Below are 16568 nucleotides of genomic sequence, written 5' to 3' on the forward strand. Positions count from 1 at the left end.
ACACACACACACATATATATATATATATATATATATATATATATATATATATATATATATATATATATATATATATATATATATATATATATATATATATATATATATATATATATAATATAATATATATAATATAATATAATAATATATATAAATGGATTCGGTTGAAGTTGGGATTCGGTTGAAGTTGGGAAATTTTGTAAAATGTAAATAAAAACAAAATACAATGATTTGAACATCCTTTTCAACCTATATTCAATTGAATACACTACAAAGACAATATATTTAATGCTCAAACTCAGTTTCTGTCAAACATGCTCAACAGAACAGCATCTACGCAATCCACGTTTCATTATCATTATCACATCTGTCACGTCTAAGAAGTTGTACGTATATGTACTCGTGGTATCGTCAGCTGATGATGTTCTAGTCCAGCTGTGGGCAAACTACGGCCCGCGGGCCACATCCGGACCACGGGACCGTTTAATCCGGCCCGCCAACCCTAAATAAATTGTATTATTAAACTTTTTTTTTTTTTTCTCTCGGTCATTTTGCCTGCAATGACTGCGTTTCCCCAGTAGATGGGGAACGACTCGCCTGCGCATTTACTACCGGAAGCCGTGTCAGAAAGCTCGGTGCACACTCACAAGTGCGTGTACGTACTCAGTAGTACGGAAATGGCGCACACGCGCTCTATTTGTATCAGTGCCGAATTTAGAGCGTGGGCTGTGACGACAGCATTCTTGTAATTTGCGCGCCGAGCTTTCGGATACAGTTTTACGCTAAAGCCACCCACAAACCTTCCCCTGGAATCCTTCCATTAAAATGAGTCGCCCAAGGAAAAGAGAGGTGGACACTGAGTGCCGAGTGTTTAAAAAGAGTGGCCAATTTGGCTCGACGTACGCGACGTGACCTTCAGCCACATGAACATCAACATCAACCCGTCACAGATCTAGGTAAACGGACCAACAACTCGGATCTCTCCTAAGAATTGCCACAACAAATTTTACTCCAGACTATGACACGCTACCAAAAAAAAGGAGACCAACAACACTGTTCCCACTGAAAATGAAGGGGAGGCTTTCAAGTTTGTTGTAAAAAAATGCATTTTGAATATGATCTGTACAAATAGCAGGGATTGAAACTAGTGACCATTCTCATTTTCAAACAATGCAGGATGCTCAAGGACATTGATGCACCACCTGTTTGTGACTAATCTTAACCTGTAAAGTTCTTAAGGCTTACTTTAAGGAAGTGTTTCCCGTTTCCTCACCTCTGTTAACCAGGTGTTTGTGAGTTAAAACTCTGCTCTGATTTTCAGAGACCCCTCACCGTGTTGCCGTTTTGATTACTTTATTTAGATGTATGCTTTCACCAATTCTTCAAGATGATATATTTGGTCAGAATGTTTGCCGTTTGATGTGATCTCATAAGATAAACATCTTTCATTAATCTGACCTGCAGGCACTGAAGTGATGGAGACTGTTATTCATAATAACAGTGTCGTATTTTATGAGAATCACTGATAGCAGTTTTTTAGGGAATTTTTCTTTTTTTTTAATGCTGTTAATAAATGCATTTGTTTTCCAAAAACTTTTTTTGAATATCCACGCTTTACTACCTACTAAAGGCCAAAACATTTTATGCAATGACCTTTACAGGTCGTTTATATTACTTCACACAAACACTACATCCATCTGCTCCTGGTTCGGCCCCCCGGTCAAAATTTAGAACCCAATTTGGCCCGCAAGTCAAAAAGTTTGCCCACCCCTGTTTTAGTCTGTAGGTGTGGTCTGTCACTCACACTGGTGCACACACTCGTGTCCAGTTGGCAGGCAGCATCGGACAACTCTTGTGACCACAAAACCACGATCCGTTCTGAACAGGCACATGCACTCATAGGATGCAGGTGAGGCAGTGCTTCTGAACTTCTGGATGAAGTAGGTCCCGTCCGATGGTGCAGCCATGTTGGTAGTAGAGCCCTTACACCTTGAAAACGGCTCTCTCATCCTGGCACACAGCGGCGATGTCCAAAGCTCCCATCCAGTTTCCTCCGTCTGCAAGTCCAGAGCGGGATGGGTCGGCAACACTGATTGTGACAGCTCGGTGTTGATATCCAACTCCTGGATGCCGTGTCCCTGTAAAACAATGCTCTAGACTTTCTTGCTACGTTTCACACAATAATAATGATGAGTAAATCATCAGATACCTCTCGTGCATACACTCCAACAAACGTTAAGTAAATGTGAGATAACTTGCATGAAGTCCACTTAAACAAACATTGAGTAAATATGGGATAACTTAAAAACTGTCCCGGTCAACAACAATTCATAAATAGAAACTACAAGGTATAATAGAGAAAGAACTTCTCTTTAGCTAGACAAAGAACAAAGGTGTTCTGTTCATAACTAGTGAGGGCCTCTCACAGATAAGACAAGGAAGGGAGTATAAGAACTCCCTAAAGCCTGGCAGATATGTTGGCCTTGAGCGAAGGTATGAGACCTCTGGTTCAGTCCGGCCAGCGCTTCTACAAAACTAATTATCCTGACAGTCTGCCTTTGGTCTCTTGCAAGAGGATATTTATTGAGAACAAGTAGGGTGGGGGTGACATTGGACATGTTTGATGGTCACCTCAGCAACTGGTTAATCAGTGCGGAGGGTCCCAGCTCATTGGTTTACAAGGTCGTGGAAACAGAAACTAGTGGAGCATTTTCGATGACTAACTAAGCAAGAATGTTTCCACACCATTTGGAAAGTTTCAACAACTGAATGGTTAAACTTTTCAGAGTCAAGGAAAGGTAAAAGGTTTAAACAAAGTTAATAATTCTAGTCTACATTCCAACATAATCATACGATCAAGATAATCTGTAAACCCTAACAACAGCCACTAGTGAAAACTAAGCAACTTGCCCTGAATATGAACACACAACTAAAAACAAAATAAAGTATAATGAAAAATACAAAACTATTATCATGTCGAGGCCAGTTAACTTTATTTTCAAATTCATTGGTAAAACTAAAATGAAATGAACTTCTCACAGCAGTAAAGGGAAGGAGTTCAGCATCTCAATCAAAATGAATAGAATTATCATAAAGTCTGCTCAAATAGAAGGTGAGAACTTCATGGATCATTGATCTACCCAAGACACTCAGAATTCTCAATAGACTCTTTGGCAACTGACTGAGCAGGCAACAGGGTTAGGTGTGGGCTTCTGTGTGCCTGATTAAGCTTGCCCTCTGAGAGAATTTTTGGCCACAAACTGAGCATGAAAAAGGTTTCTCGCCAGTGTGGATTCTTGTGTGCGTTTTTAAATGTCCATTGTGAGAGAATTTTTGGCCACAAACTGAGCATGAAAAAGGTTTCTCACCAGTGTGGATTCTTGTGTGTGTTTTTAAATGTCCACTTTGAGAGAATTTTTGGCCACAAACTGAGCATGAAAAAGGTTTCTCGCCATTGTGGGTTCTTGTATGAGATTTTAAGTATTCCCTTTGAGAGAATTTCTGGCCACAAACTGAGCATGAAAAAGGTTTCTCACCAGTGTGGGTTCTTGTATGAGATTTTAAGCTTCCCCTTCGAGAGACGTTTTGGCCACAAACTGAGCATGAAAAAGGTTTCTCGCCAGTGTGGATTCTTGTGTGAGATTTTAAGCTTCCCTTCTCAGAGAATTTTTGGCCACAAACTGAGCATGAAAAAGGTTTATAAGCACAGCGGAGGAGATCGCGGAGCTTCATTCAACTTCCAGCGGCCGGCGAGCTCGCGCACGCCGCCCGGCACCACCGGGAGGCCGTGCTGATGCGCAGTGGCCGGAAATAGCTCCAGCCGAGCGGATCGGCTGTTTATAAGCACTGCGGAGGAGATCGCGGAGCCTCATTCGACTTCCAGCGGCCGGCGAGCTCGCGCACGCCGCCCGGCACCAACGGGAGGCCGGAAATAGCTCCAAGCCGAGCGGATCGGCACTTTATAAGCACCGCGGAGGAGATCGCGGAGCCTCATTCGACTTCCGACGGCCGGCACTCTCACGCACGCCGCCTGGGACCACCGGGAGGCCGTGAACATGCGCCGGGTGGACGAAAATAGCTCCAGCCGAGCGGATCGGCACTTTATAAGCACCGCGGATGAGATTGCGGAGCCTTATTCGACTTCCTGCAGCCGGTGCACTCACGCACGCTGCCCGGGACAACCGGGAGGTGGTGCGCTCGTGCCAGGTGGCCGAAAATAGCTCCAGCCGAGTGGATCGGCACTTTATAAGCACTGCAGATGAGATCGCGGAGCCTCATTCGACTTCCGGCAGCCGGCGCACTCACGCCCGCCGCCCGGGACCACCGGGAGACCGTGCGCACGTGCTGTTAGAGATTTGTTCACTCCAACTTATTTTGCAAGAACCACACGGGAGACAAGTAAGTCCTTTTGGACACCTGCAGGTGGAGAGTTCACTCGCTCCAGAATGAAGTCTGAACCCTCGTTCCTGCGAGGGGATATTTATTAAGAGAAACAGAGTGGGGGTTTGGGTAAACTGGCGGTGCGCTTGCCCGTCTTGAGAGCGTCATTAGCCAGGCTACCCGGGATGCGTTGGCAGGGGCTGCTAGCAGGCAGCCAGCTGGTAGTGCATGGAGGTTGTTGCTATGGCAGCCAAAAGATGCAGGGAGTTGCAGAGAGTTTCCAAAAAGTAGGAAAAAAAACCACGCTTAAACTTTTTAAAATCAATTTGAAAGTTAAAATTGATGTAAAAAGAAAGAAAAGGTCTAAAACTAAGCTAACTCTGGTGGAGAAGTGGCAAACTTTCATCACCTGCGTCCTCTCCGGCCCTTCATTATGGTTACATTGCCGTCAAAACGTTGCAAATACTCCAAAGTCGGAATTCACTTGCCAAAATTTGAGTGGACCTTATTGTACAGGAGCTTTATTTCTCGCAGTTTCTGTCCAATCGCGCAACTGCAGCGCGCCGCTGACCGCGCAAACGTGGAGCACTGCCTTTTCTGTGCGGCGCCCTCTCGGCGGGATGCCCTCCCAGCGCAGAGCGCGTGCCCTGTCGTTGCTGCGCCCTCTCGGGGCAGCAACGCCCTCTCGGCGCAGCGCACGCTCGGCTCGCCATCACGGCGCAGCACGCGCAGCGCGCGCGCCCTCTTGGCGCAGCACGGCGCAGCACGGCGCAGCACGGCGCAGCGCAACGCCCTGTCGGTGCGGCGCCCTCTCGCCGTGGCGCGGCATTCTCTCGGCTCGACACCCTGTCGGTGCGGCACCTTCTCGGCACGGCGCAGCGCGGCAAACTCTCAGCGCGACGTAACGCAGCGCCCTCTCGGCGTGGCGACCTCTCGGCGTCCTCGCGGTTGTTCTCTTGGCGGGACGCAGCGCTCTCTCGGCGCGATGCAGTCTCGGCGTGGCGCCCTCTCGGCGCGGCCCACCCTCTCGGTGTAGTGTCCGTGTCCTCTCAGCGTAGTGCGCGTGCCCTCTCGGGCAGCGCGCACCCTCTCGGCGCACCCTTTCGGCGTGGTGCCTTCCCGGCGCAGTGTCCTCTCAGCAATTATTCCAAAAGTCGGGATTAACTTGTCAAAATTTCAGTGGACATTAGTGCACAGGAGGTTTATTTTTTGCCATTTTTGTCCGATCGTGCAGCACACCGCTGACCGCGCAACCGTAGCGCTTCTACGACCGCAAAACAGCAGGGCGCCCTCTCGGCGCGGCATCCTCTACGCTCGGCGCCCACTCGGCGCAGCCCGAGCAGTACGCGCAGCGCGTGGAACGCATGCGCCCTCTTGGCGATGCATGGCGCAGCATGGCTTAGCACTGCGCAGCACTGCGCAGCACAGTGCAGCGCGACTCCCTCTTGGTAGGGCGCCATCTCGGCGCGCACCCTCTCGCCGTGGTGAGTCACCCTCTCGGCGCGGTGCAGCACCCAATCGGCGCGGCACCTTCTCGGCACGGCGCAGCGCGGAACCCTCACGGCGCGGCGTTTCGCAGGGAGCTCTCGGCGCGGCGACCTCTCGGCGTCCTCACGGCGTTCTCTCGGCGCGACGCAGCGCCCTCTCGGCGGGACACAGGGCTCTCTCGGCACGGGGCCATCTCAGTGCGGTGCCCTCTCGGCGCGGCACACCCTCGGCCCACCCTCTCGGCGCAGCGTGCATGCCCTCTCGGCGCAGCGCGCGTGCCATCTCGGCATGGCGCTCACCCTCTCGGCGTGGTGCCCTCTCGTCGCGGCATCCTCTCATCTTACATAGCCGTCCATGTAAGCAAATATTCCAAAAGTCGGGATTTACTTGACAAAATTTGAGTGGACCTTAGTGCGCAGGAGCTTTATTTTTCGCCAGTTTTGTTCGATCGCGCAACTGCAGCGCACAGCCGAACCTGCAACCGTAGCGCGTTGCCGACCGCGCTACTGCATCGCGCTGGTTGCATTATTGTGACAGAGCCGTCGCTGAAATTTAGAAAATATTCCTGCTGAACATTCCAAAATTTAAGTGGACCTCAGTGCGCAGGTAGCTTAATCTAGTCCGATCGTGCAACCGCGGCGCGCCGGGTGCTAACTGTCCCTGACCCAAATAGAATATATTCCAAAATTGGACCTTACATCCAGGCGGGGGAGGATGATTTGTTGGTATTTCTATCCAACCGCGCAACCGCAGCACGCCGAACGCATTATAGTTACATCGCCGTCAAAATATACCAATATATATATATATATATATGTATAAGATATATTCCAAAAGTCGGAATTTTTTTGCCAAAATTTGAGTGGACCTTAAGTGTGCAGGAGCTTTATTTTTCGCCATTTTTGTCCGATCGCGCAACTGCAGCGCAGCGCAACCGTAGCGCGCTGACGACCACGCAACTGCAGGGCGCCCACTCGGCGCTGCACCCTCTCAACGCAGCGTAGCGCGACACGGCGCCCTGTCGGCGCAGCGTGGCGCCTTCTCAGTGCAGCGCGGCGCCTTCACGGCGCAGCGCGCGCGCGCACCGTCTGGTTGTACCGGTCTTTTGGCGCAGCGCGCATGCCTTGTCGGCGCTGCGCCCTCTCGGCGCAGTGCACCCTCGGCCCGACATCACGGCGCACTACTCGGTGCGCGCCCTCTCGGCTCGACGCGGCACCCAATCGGCGCAGCGCAGCGCGGCACCCTCTCGTCGTGGCGACCTCTCGGCGTCTTAGAAGTTTTTCTCTTGGTGCTACACAGCGCCCTCTCGGCGCGACGCAGCGTTCTCTCGTTGCGGCGTGGCGTGATGCCTTCTCGATGCGGAGTGGCGCCCTCTCGGCGGGTGCCTTCACGGTGCAGCGCGCGCGCACCGGTCGGGTGCAGCGCACTCACGGCGCAGCGCGCGTGCCCTGTCGGCACTGCGCCATCTCGGCGCCTGCAGTGCGCACAGCCGGTGCAGCACGGCGCAGCACAGCACGGCACAGCACATCGCAGCACGGCGCAACACAGCGCAGCACGGCGGAGCGCGACGCCATCTCGACGCGGTGCCGTCTCGGCGCGGCGCCCACTCGGTGCAGCGCCCTCTCGGCGCACGCAACCTGTTGGCGCAGCACCCTCTCGGTGCACGCAACCTGTTGGCGCAGCGTCCTCTCGGCGCAGCACGTGCGCGACATCTTGGCGGTATACTCGGCGCGCCCTCTGGGCGCAGCGCTTGAAGCGCACGCGCACTGTCGGTCCAGCGCCCTCTCGACGCAGTGCACGCGCGCTGCGCCCAGACGGCGCGTGCGTGCGCTGCGCCGAGAGGGCGCCACGCCGCACGAAGAAGGTGCCACGCAGCGCCGAGACGGCGCTGTGTTACGCCACGCTGAGAGTGCGCCGCGCTGAGCTGAGAGGTTCCGTGCGCTGCGCCGAGAGGGCAATGCATCGAGAAGGCAATGCACCGAGAGGGCAATGCACCGAAAGGGTGCGTTGCCCATTAAGGATACAATCAAATCACTCATCTGTCAGAGCGCTGTTAAAGAGCAAGCTAAAGCTGACACAGGAACTACTCCTGATGTTCTTGAAGACGTGAGAGATGGTAATAACATGAAAGAGAATATACTTTTTCAAGAATCACCATCTTCATTGTTGATCATCCTGTATCAGGATTCATTTGAAGGTGTGAACCCGCTGGGCTCAGGCAGAATAAAAACACAAAACACTTGCAGAGATTGTGCCACACAACCGGTCTTCCATTGATCCAATGCAACTTGTTATGTTGTACAGAGAGGAGGATTTCAAATTTTTCGGACAAGAAAATGTGTTCTCCACTTTAGTCAGTGACTTAAAACAAATGGAGGAAATTGGAATTGAATATGATGATGGGGAGAAGATAAAAGGCTCTCCATTACTGGGGATAATCTGGGGTCACACAGTATTGGTGGGTTTACTGAAAACTTCAGTAAAAGCACACGTTTTTGCTGGTATTGTGTCATAGATAGAGAATCTTCCCACACAGTGGTGGGCCAAATCTGGTCCTAAAAGAACCATTGAGCGCTACAAAAAGAGTGTGGCACATTTAGCCTCAAACCAGGAAATGACCAGTGGAATAAAGTTTGACTCAGTTTTCAATCAGTTGAAATATTATCATGTTTGCCAGCCAGGACTCCCTCCATGTCTGGGTCATAACCTGTTTGAAGGTGTTGTCTCATTTGATCTTGCAATGTGCATTAAACACTTGGTGAAAGTGGGAAGACACTTCACCTGTGGTCAACTGAATCAGACTATATCTCAGTTCACATACCTACACTGTTAAAAATGGCTGTGAAATCTACAGTTACCTACTGTATTAAACACAGTAACCGTACTGTGTATGATTATTACAGTAGAATGCTGTAATTTTTACAGTTAAACCTCGTAAACATGACAAAATCATAGTAGGATAAGTAGTATAGTGAAAAACACAGTCGTCGAAGCATTACTGTAAAAAAATCACAATAGCCTGTTTAGTACTGTAAATAGAAAAGTAAACTACTGTAATTTTATTGTCAATGTCGTTGATGAATGAACATTGAAAGCCCTTTTGTGTGTATTTAGTCCGCGTCTTCCCCTTGTCTTGTGCCAGTGTGTCTTGCCTCGTCCCGACCACCAGCGATTCTTTGACGTCCGAGCTCTCAGTAAGATTCCTCCTTTTTGTCTCGCCACAGAGCGACGCTTTTTGTTAGTGCCTTGATCCCCATAGCCTTTTTTGTCTTGCCCCAGTGCGACGCTTTTGTTTGAACTTTTTGCCACGTGTTTCCCTCGCAAGAGGCGTTTTGAGTTGTACTTTTGATCAGTGTGTGTGCTGGAATAAATCAGAGAAAGAAACGACTCTGCATCCAAGTCCTCCGCCTTGTTCCCTGCCTGACAGTACACACTGGCCAGACATGGACTCGGCAGAGTCGGAGCACCTGTGCGCCGCAGTGCGCTCCCACGCCTCACAGCTCGCCCAGCACCAGAGGGAAGTGGGCAATTTGGGCGAGGAGATCCGAGGGCTCGCTAAGAGGCAAGAAGATTTCAGAGGGGCGGTCGCCACCCAAGTAGCAAAGCTGGGTCAACAAATGCAGGACGTGCTCTTGCTCTTAAACACGGGACCAGCAGCGACCTCCAGTACACCCGCTGCTTCCCCAGTGACTCCCATTGCCGTAGCTCCCATGACCGGCGGTGCCAGACTGGCTCCTCCAGAACGCTACTACGGCGAACCCAGCCTTAGCCGGGCCTTTATTACTGAGTGCGAGATGCATTTTGAGAGGTCCCCAGCGGATTTCCCCACCGAGCGCTCCAAGGTAGCCTACATGGTATCGTACCTGACGGGAAGGGCCCGCACGTGGGCCACCGCGGAATGGGCCAGGGATTCCATCTCCTGTCGCTCTCTCCCCGCTTTTATCGGGGCTCTGCGAACGGTGTTCGACCCAATCTCCGCTGACCGAGAGAAGGCTCGCCAACTCTCTCAGATAGCCCAGGGACAAGAGACCGTCGGAGACTGCGCCATCCGTTTCCGCACGCTGGCCGCGGAATGCGGCTGGAACGCGACGGCGCTGTATGACATCTTCCTCCGAGGCCTTTCTGGATTCATACAGGATCAGCTAATTCCCCTAGATCTTCCCACCGATCTTGACGCCCTCATCGCTCTGGCTATCCGCACCGACAACCGGCTGCAAGAGTGGAGGAAGCACCGAAGCAGGAACGCCCCCGCCTTCGTGTCAGTAGCCATTCCTTCCGTCCTAGACGCGAACCACCCCAGGCCGGACGGGGATCGGCAGCACCCGGAGCCAGAACCGATGCAGTTGGGCAGAGCAAAGTTGACAGAGGAGGAGAAGATACGACGACGCCGGGAAGGTAGATGCTACTACTGCGGTGAGCTCGGACACCTCCTCCTCTCTTGCCCGGTGAGGAGGACCCTGAAGGTAAGCGCCTTCTCTGCGTCTCTGTCCCCGGGGCGAGTGCTCCCCAAGGGCAGGATTACACAGCTGGGAAAAGAAATAGAACTTGAAGTGCTAATAGACTCAGGAGCGGATGAAAGCTTGATAGACTGGGCATTTGCTCGCCGATGGGGAGTAAAGACTTACCTGCTGAACACTCCCGTGAACGCCAAGGCACTCAATGGACAGGCACTTTTTGAGGTAACCCACATAACAGAACCTGTCTCGCTGTCTATTGGGCCCCACCATGAGAATATACGACTACATGTCGTGACCTCCCCAATGAACCCCCTCATTCAGGGGTATCCATGGCTTCAACGCCACAACCCCGCTATAGACTGGGGATCAGGGGAAATAACGGGATGGGGGCCCAACTGTCATGATTCCTGTATCAAGTCTAACCCGCGCGCTGTGCCTTCTGCTCTAGACTCGCAAACTCCAGACTTAACCGGGGTTCCTGCGTGTTACCACCAATGGGCCGAGGTATTCAGCAAGGCCAAGGCTACCTCCCTACCCCCCCACCGTCCGTATGATTGCGCCATTGAACTCCTGCCGGGCTCAACCATACCCAAGGGGAGGCTTTATTCTCTTTCGGGACCCGAAAAGCAGGCCCTGAACGATTATATGGACTCCTCCCTGCAAGCAGGATTGATTTGACCATCATCGTCGCCTGCGGGTGCGGGGTTCTTTTTTGTGGGCAAAAAGGACGGCACCCTACGTCCCTGTATTGACTATAGCCCCCTCAATCAGATCACAATCAAAAACCGGTATCCGCTCCCACTGATGTCGACCGTGTTCGACCAATTACAGCAAGCCCGGGTGTTCACAAAGTTAGATCTGCGCAACGCGTACCATCTAGTGCGCATCCGGGAAGGGGACGAATGGAAGACGGGTTTTAACACACATCGAGGACACTTTGAGTACTTAGTAATGCCATTTGGCCTCACCAATGCTCCCGCGGTGTTTCAGGCCATGATAAATGATGTTCTGAGAGACTGTTTGGACCGATTTGTGTATGTATATTTGGATGATATTTTGATTTATTCCCCGGATCTGAAGACCCATAGGTTTCACGTCGAGACTGTTCTGCGACGCCTCCTTGCACACCAACTGTACGTTAAGGCCGAGAAAAGTGAATTCCACACGAACACCGTATCTTTTCTCGGTTTCATCGTAGCCCCGGGCAAAGTAGAGATGGACCCGGCGAAAGTTAGCGCGGTAACGGAATGGCCTACCCCTGACTCCCGCAGAAAGGTGCAGCAATTCCTGGGCTTTGCCAATTTTTATAGGCGGTTCATCAAGGGCTTCAGTGCCACGGCGGCTCCCTTGCATGCGCTAACGTCCCCCAAGGTTCCCTTCCGCTGGTCGGCGGAGGCGGCCTTCCAGGAGCTGAAGAACCGCTTCAGCACCGCTCCCATCCTCACGCTTCCCGACCCGTCACGACAGTTTGTGGTGGAGGTGGACGCCTCCAATCGAGGAGTAGGGGCCATTCTATCACAGAGAGCCAAGAGCGACAACAAGCTCCATCCGTGCGCGTTCCTGTCTCGACGGCTGACGCCAGCCGAACAGAATTACGACGTGGGAGATCGCGAACTGTTGGCAGTGAAACTGGCATTGGAAGAATGGAGACATTGGTTGGAGGGAGCACAGCAGCCCTTTTTGGTCTGGACAGACCATAAGAATTTAGAGTACATTAAGTCGGCTAAGAGATTGAATTCTCACCAAGCCCGCTGGTCACTTTTTTTCAATCGATTTAACTTTACTCTGTCTTACGGTCTTTACGGTGATTTGTTCGTCTAATGAGTGTTCGTCCGACAGTCTTGTGTGTTCGTCTCGTCCGTGCTACAAGTACAGCAGGCAGGTTCTGCTTGACATCGGCAGAAGTGGGTTTTGCGGCGTTCTGGACTTTGAAGCGTCGACATTAAAGGCGCTCGGACTGCTACGTCCTGAAATGTCGCCGACCTCACCCGCTATTCCTCCCCCGGTTGGGAGCCGTCGGAAACGGTGTGCGAGGAGGCAAAAGAGGGGCAAGCGCGGAGGCGTCCGGGCCAGGCTGGCGGCCAACCCAGCGCGACCGGCGGTGCCCTCCATTCTTCTGGCGAATGTTCTATCGCTGGACAACAAAATGGATTACTTTCGCCTGCTGAGGTCTACGAACCGGACGGTGCGGAACTGCTGTGTGCTCGTGTTCACCGAGACCTGGTTGAGTGACAACATTCCGGACTCTGTAGTGCATCTCGAGCGGCTAGCGTGCTATCGGGCGGACCGTGCCATTGTACGAGGGGGAAAGTCGCGAGGAGGTGGAATATGCGTCTACATCCGAGAAGAATGGTGCCGGGACTCTGTGGTGGTATGTAAGCGCTGCTCGCCGCTTGTGGAGTTTGTGATCATTAAGTGCCGTCCTTTTTATCTGCCGAGGGAATTTACCGCGATTCTGCTAGTTGCGGTATACATCCCGCCTTCCAACATCGAAGGAGACAGGATCGCGGCGCTTGGTGAACTGTACCAGGCTGTCAGTGAACAGCAAACAGCGCACCCTGACGGTTTCACCATCTTTGCTGGAGACTTCAATCATGCCAACCTGAAGTCTGTTTTCCCGAGGCTTCACCAGCATGTTCCTTTTCCGACACGTGGAGACAGCTTCCTGGACCTAGTCTACTCGGCGCAAAAGGGAGCTTTCAAAGCCACCCCCCTCCCCCATCTGGGGCTTTTTGACCATCTCACCGTTTTGCTTCTGCCCGCATACAGACAATTGGTAAAGGCATCCAGGCCGGTTCGGAGGCAGGTTCGTGTGTGGCCTGAGGGTGCCTCCGATGCACTTCGTGACTGCTTCGACTCCACTGACTGGGACTTGTTTAAGCAGGCAGCCACCTACAACGATTGGACGGACATAGAGTATACTGACACTGTTACCTCTTACATCACAAAGTGCATCGATGATGTGACTTGCTCGAAATCCGTCGTCACTCGCGCGAACTGGAAGCCGTGGCTGACGGGGGCTGTCCTCGGACTGTTGAGGGCCAGGGACAAGGCTTTCAGAGCGGGGGATGAGGCTGGCTTGAGGACAGCGAGGGCCGACCTGTCCCGAGGCATCAAAGAAGCGAAGAAGGCGTTGTCGTGCAAGGTCTCCACCCACTTCAAGGACAGCAAGGACGCACGTAGCCTTTGGCGGGGCATTCAGACCATCACAGACTACAAGCCCGCGCCGAGGAGCTGTGAGGGCGACGTCCGTCTGCTGAACGATCTGAACCGCTTCTTTGCTCGCTTCGACGCCCAGAACAGCACTTGCCCGCTGAAGATCGCTCCCTCCCCCACACGAGCAGCCCCTGCGCCTCTCTGCCGACGGTGTGAGGAGGGCGCTTGCCGCTATTGACACCCGTAAGGCGGCGGGCCCTGACAAAATCCCGGGTCGAGCGCTGAAGGACTGCGCTGGGGAGCTGTCGGGTGTCTTCACGGACATCTTTAACGTTTCCCTGCAGCAGGCCATCGTCCCCTCGTGTTTCAAGGCTGCCACCATCGTACCTGTGCCGAAGAAACCTGCACCGTCCTGCTTCAATGACTACCGCCCTGTGGCACTGACGCCCATCATCATGAAGTGCTTTGAGCGGCTGGTCATGGAGCACATCAAGTCCGTTCTCCCCCCCACCATTGACCCTTTCCAGTTTGCGTACCGTGCCAAGCGGTCCTCTGAGGATGCCATCTGCTCTGCCCTCCACTCGGCCCTCACCCACCTGGAGAGAAAGGACTCATATGTGAGGTTGCTGTTTGTGGACTTCAGCTCTGCCTTCAACACCATTGTGCCGCAGCGTCTCATCTGCAAACTCGACGAGCTGGGCCTCAGTACCTCCCTCTGCAACTGGGTACTGGACTTCCTCTGTCAGAGGCCTCAGGTGGTGCGTGTTGGCGACAAAATCTCCGCCAGCATCACGCTGAGCACGGGGGCCCCCCAGGGCTGCGTGCTCAGTCCATTGCTCTTCACCCTGCTGACGCATGACTGCACTGCGACCTACAGCGACAACCGCATAGTGAAGTTTGCTGACGACACGACTCTGGTGGGTCTCATCACGAAGGGCGACGAGACTCGGTACAGGTCGGAAGTTGACCTTCTGACCACGTGGTGCAGGGACAACAACCTCCTGCTGAACGTCAATAAGACCAAGGAAATCATTGTTGACTTCCGGAAGCTTCCTGCGGAAGCTCAGGCGTGCATGTGCTCCTCAGGCAGTCCTGTCTACATTCTACCGTGGCACCATTGAGAGCGTCCTCACCAGTTGCATCGCATATTCCGGATTCATGGGTTCCCAAAGGACATTGTTTCTGATAGGGGGCCCCAATTCATATCCAGGTTTTGGAGGGAGTTTTGCAGGCTCATAGGGGCGACCGTGAGTCTCACGTCGGGCTATCATCCAGAGGCAAACGGGCAGACGGAACGCATCAACCAGCAGTTGGAGACAGGTCTCCGCTGCCTGGTCTCCCAGAACCCCTCCTCGTGGAGCAAGAACCTCACCTGGGTGGAGTATGCCCACAACTCCCTGCCCACCACGACTACAGGTATGTCCCCATTCAAGTGCGTGTATGGCTACCAGCCCCCAGTCTTCCCTGACAGTGAGCCGGAGGTGACGGTGACCTCGGCCCACGCCTTGGTGCGCCGCTGTCGTCGCGTCTGGTCGGCGGCGCAGGCCACGCTGGTCTGCCAGGGGGACCGGGTCAAGCGGATGGCTGACAGGAGGAGACGTCCGGCGCCCGTGTACCAGCGGGGTCAACGTGTTTGGCTGTCCACCAAGGATCTCCCCCACCGGGGGGACTCCAGGAAACTAGCACCTCGCTTCGTGGGTCCATTCCCCATCGCCAAGGTCGTGCACCCGGCCGCGGTGCGTCTCCGCTTGCCCAGGTCCCTTGCAGTCCACCCCACCTTTCACGTCGGGAAGGTCAAGCCGGTTGTGGACAGTCCGTTGGTGCCAGATCCTGCGCCGCCCCCGCGGACTGTGGGAGGTGGAACGGCCTACACGGTGAAAGAACTGTTGGATGTGCGCAGAAGGGGCCGGGGCTGGCAGTACCTGGTGGACTGGGAGGGTTATGGGCCGGAGGAGCGGCAATGGGTGCCGCCTAGTTATATCTTGGACCCGGGACTGTTTGAGGACTTTTATGCAGCTCACCCTGAGGCTCCTGGGCCGTCTGGGAGCCGGCCCTAGGGGGGGGGGTTATGTCATGCGGTCACGTTTATTTTTCCGGTTTTCTGTCTCGTCGGTGTCGTAACTTTACTTCCTGTTTTATTTTGTCATCCCTTCCGTTTCAGTTCGTGTTTCCTTCCTCGGTGTTTGGTTGTCTTGTCTTCCCCGATCCCGATTGTGGCACCTGCGTGATTGGCGCTAATTGGCAGCACCTGCCTCCCAGCCCTTTTGTGTGTATTTAGTCCGCGTCTTCCCCTTGTCTTGTGCCAGTGTGTCTTGCCTCGTCCCGACCACCAGCGATTCTTTGACGTCCGAGCTCTCAGTAAGATTCCTCCTTTTTGTCTCGCCACAGAGCGACGCTTTTTGTTAGTGCCTTGATCCCCATAGCCTTTTTTGTCTCGCCCCAGTGCGACGCTTTTGTTTGAACTTTTTGCCACGTGTTTCCCTCGCAAGAGGCGTTTTGAGTTGTACTTTTGATCAGTGTGTGTGCTGGAATAAATCAGAGAAAGAAACGACTCTGCATCCGAGTCCTCCGCCTTGTTCCCTGCCTGACATGACCTGAATTTATCTAATGAGGATCAAGAGATTTCAGCAGTCTTGCTTCGGTTTGTCAATCACGTCAAACTAAACGGGACAAATCGTGATCACAATAAGAGTATTTTACCGCCTGTTTTTTTTCTCCACCTTCTGCCTCGTGTGGGTTTTCGTCCTGGCGGCGGCACACCAAGCACACTTCGCGACGTCCAGACACATCAATAAGTAAGCCTACCAGCACTTTCACTATAAGTAATAAAATAAAATAGTAATACATCAAAATGAATTACTCATGCAAGTACTGTAATTTTACCACAGCTTCAATCCCTGCATTTGTTCGTCATTTGAGGATTCACAGACATTTAGCTAACTTCAGCGTTCCATGTGGGGTAGCAGAATGCTTTGCCACTTGTCACACACGTGGCGCCCTTCAAGCTCACATGTACCGCTCTCACAAGAAGACAGCTAAACCAGGACTTGAAAGGCAAATTGATGGAGTTGACTTGGCTTGCACTGT

This window comes from Syngnathus floridae, chromosome 16 (assembly GCF_059516105.1).
Source record: "Syngnathus floridae isolate MCC-2025c chromosome 16, RoL_Sflo_1.0, whole genome shotgun sequence".
Taxonomy (NCBI): Eukaryota; Metazoa; Chordata; class Actinopteri; order Syngnathiformes; family Syngnathidae; genus Syngnathus; species Syngnathus floridae.